We start from the raw sequence: 4,283 nt of genomic DNA on the forward strand, positions 1-4,283 counted from the left end.
TATTAAGAGGAAAATTCATCACAATACAGACACGTCTTAACAAACAAGAAAAATCCCAAATAAGCAATCTCAAATTACACCTAACTGAATTAGACAAAGGACAACAAACAAAGCCCAAAGTCAGCAGAAGAAGAGAAATAATAAAAATAAGAGCAGAAATAAATGTTATTGAAACAAAAAAGGCAGTAGAAAGGATGAATGAAACAAAGAGCTGGTTCTTTGAGAAGATAAACAAAATTGACAAACCCCTAGCCAGACTTACAAAAGAAAAAAGAGAGAAAGCTCAAATAAACAAAAACAGAAATGAAAGAGGAGAAATAACAACAGACTCCTCAGAAATACAATGGATTATAAGAGAATACTACAAAAAACTATATGCCAACAAAATGGATAACCTAGAGGAAATGAATAAATTCTTGGACTCCTACAATCTCCCAAAGCTCAGTCAAGAAGAAGCAGACCATTTGAACAGACCAATCACAAGGAAAGAGATTGAAACAGCAATCAAAAGCATCCCAAAGAATAAAACCCCAGGACCAGATGGCTTTCCTGGCGAATTCTACCAAACTTTCAGAGAGGACTTAATACCTATCCTTTTCAAGCTATTCCAAAAAATTAGGGAGGATGGAAGACTTCCTAACACATTCTATGAGGCCAACATCACGCTGATACCAAAGCCTGACAAAGACAGCACGAAAAAGGAGAACTACAGGCCAATATAGCCGATGAACATAGATGCAAAAATTCTCAACAAAATTTTGGCAACCTGGATTCAGCAATTAAGCAAAGGATCATACATCATGATCAAGTGCGATTCATACCAGGGACACAGGGATGGTTCAACATCCACAAATCAATCAACGTGATACACCACATTAACAAACTGAGGAATAAAAACCACATTATCATCTCAATAGATGCAGAGAAAGCATTTGACAAGATCCAACAGCCATTTATGAAAAAACTCTGAACAAAATGGGCATAGAAGGAAACTACCTCAACATAATAAATGCCATATATGGGAAACCCACAGCCAACATCATACTCAATGGGCAAAAACTGAGTGCCATCCCCCTGAAAACATGAACGAGACAAGGGTGCCCTCTATCACCCACTCTTATTTAACAAAGCACACTGTTTAACAAGAGTACACTCTTATTTGACATAGTATTTAACTAACAAAAAAAGAACTCAAGAACACAATACCATTCACAATTGCAGCAAAAAGTATAAAATAACTTTGGGTGAATTTAACTAAGGAAGTGAAAGACCTATACAATGAAAATTACTAGGCTTTTCTGCAACAAATGGATGAGGACATAAAGAGATGGAAAGACATTCCATGCACATCGATTGGAAGAATAAACGTAGTTAAAATGTCCGTTCTACCTACAGCAATGTACAGATTCAATGCTGTCCCAATCAGAATCCCAATGATATTCTTTACAGAAATAGAACAAAGAATCCTAAAATTCATATGGGGCAACAAAAGACCCCGAATTGCTAAAGCAATCCTGAGAAAAAAGAACAAAGCTGATGGCATCACAATCCTTAACTTCAAAACATACTACAAAGCTACAGTAAGCAAAACATCATGGTACTGGTACAAAAACAGGTGCACAGATCAATGCAACGGAATTGAAAGCCCAGGAATAAAAGCACACATCTATGGACAGCTAATCTTCGACAAAGGAGCTGAGGGCATACAATGGAGAAAAGAAAGTCTCTTCAACAAATTGTGCTGGGAAAACTGGAAAGCCACATGTAAAAGAATGAAAATTGACCATTCTTTTTCACCATTCACCAAAATAAACTCAAAATGGATCAAAGACCTAAAGCTGAGACCTGAAACCATAAGGTTTCTAGGAGAAAATGTAGGCAGTACACTCTTTGACATCAGTATTAAAAGGATCCTTTTGGACACCATGTCTTCTCAGACAAGGGAAACAATAGAAAGAATAAACAAATGGGACTTCATCAGATTAAAGAGCTTCTTCAAGACAAAGGAAAACAGGATTGAAACTAAAAAAAAAAAAACCCACTAACTGGGAAAAAATATTTGCAAGTCATACATCCGACAAAGGCTTAATATCCATGATATATAAAGAACTCACACAACTCAACAACAAAAAATCAAACAACCCGATCAAAAAATGGGCTGGAGACACGAACAGACATTTCTCCACAGAAGATATGTGGATGGCCAATAGACACATGAAAAGATGCTCATCATCGCTGATCATCAAGGAAGTGCAAAGCAACACTACACTAAGATTACACCTTACACCTGTTAGAATGGTAAAAATATCCAAAACAAAAAGTGACAAATGTTGTAGAGGTTGTGGAGAAAAAGGAACCCTCATACACTGCTGGTGGGAATGCAAACTGCTGCAGCCACAAGGGAAAACAGTATGGAGATTTCTCAAAAAGTTAAAAATAGAAATACCCTATGACCCAGCCATCCCACTACTGGGTATATATCCAAAGAACTTGAAATCAGCAATTCCAAAAGTCCTATGCACCCCTATGTTCATCGCAGCATTATTTACAATAGCCAAGACGTGGAAGCAACAGAAGTGCCCATCAACAGATGAATGGATAAAGAAGCTGTGGTATATATATACAATGGAATACTACTCAGCCACAAAAAAGAACAAAATCGTCCCATTTGTAACAACATGGATGGCCCTTGAGGGAATTATGTTAAGTGAAATAAGCCAGATAGAAAAGGACAATCTGTATGACTCCACTCATATGAAGAGTTTAAAAATGCAGGCAAAGAGAACAGATTAGTGGCTACCAGGGGAAAGGTGGGGTGGGGTGTGGGCACAAAGGGTGAAGGGGTGCACTCACAACACGGCTGAAAAACAATAACGTACAACTGAAATTTCACAAGATTGTAACTTATCATTAACTCAATAAAAGTTAAATTAAAAAAAAAAAGAATGGCAAGAGTGGGCATCCTTACCTTGTTCCTCCTCTTAGAAGAACAGCTTTCAGTTTTTCACTACTGAGTATGATGTTGGCTGTGAATTTTTCATATATGGCCTTTATTATGTTGAGGCACGTTCCTTCTTCACTGGAGAAGAATGTACCAGCTTACCGAGAGTTTTTATCATAAATGATGTTTGATCTTGTCAAATGCTTTCTCCACATCTATTGAGATGATCACATGACTTTTCTTCTTCTTTTTGTTGATGTGGTGTATCACATCGAATGATTTGTGGATGTGGAGCCATCCCTGCATCCCTGGAAAAAGTCCCACTTGATTTTGGTGTATGATCCCTTTAACGTATTATTGTATTCAATTTAGTAATATTTTATTGAGGATTTTTGCAACTATTTTCCTCAGCTATATTGGCCTGTAATTCTCCTTTTTTTGTGTCGTCCTTGTCTGGTTTAGTATAAGGGTGATGTTGGTCTCATAAAATGAATTAGGAAGTATCTTCTCCTCTTCCGGTTTTGGAATTGTTTGAGTAGGATAGGTGTTAAATCTTGTTTGAATGTTTTGGTGGAATTCACCAGAGAAGCTGTCTGGTCCTGGACTTTTATTTTTTTGGAGGCTTTTGATCACTGTTTCAATCTCTTTCCTGGTGATTGGTCTATTCAGGTTGTATATTTCTTCTTGGTTCAACTTTGGGAGTTTGTATGTTACTAAGAATTTACCCAATTCATTTCATTTTTCCAGTTTACTGGCATGTAGCTTTTCATAATATTTTCTCTTATAATCCTTTGTATTTCTGTTGTATCCATTGTAATTTCTGCTCTTTGCTTCTGATTTTATTTATTTGAGTCTTCTCTCTTTGTTTATTAGGGAGTCTTGCTAAGGCTTCTTCAATTTGGTTTGTCATCTCAAAGAACCAGCTCTTAGTTTCATCAATCCTTTATATTGTTTTTTTCAGTCTGTATTTCATCTGTGTCTGCTCTGATTTTTATTATTTCCTTCCTTCTACTGACTTTGGGCTTCATTTGTTGTTCTTTTTCTAGTTCTTCTAGGTATAGTGTAATGTTTGAGATTTTTCTTGTTTCTTGACGGTGGCCTGTATTGCTATAAACTTCTCTTTTTGTACCACTTTTGCTGCATCACCTAAGTTTTGGTATGTTGTGTTTTCATTTTCACTTGTCTCTAGGTATTTTTAATTTTTTTGATTTCTTCATTGATCCAACATTTGTTCAGCAGCATGTTGCTTAGTCTCCACGTATTTGTGACTTTTCCAGCATTCTTCTTTTAGTGGATTTCTAGTTTCATAGCATTGTGTTTGGAAAAGACACTTTATGATTTC

This window comes from Equus asinus, chromosome 10, assembly GCF_041296235.1.
Source record: "Equus asinus isolate D_3611 breed Donkey chromosome 10, EquAss-T2T_v2, whole genome shotgun sequence".
NCBI lineage: Eukaryota > Metazoa > Chordata > Mammalia > Perissodactyla > Equidae > Equus > Equus asinus.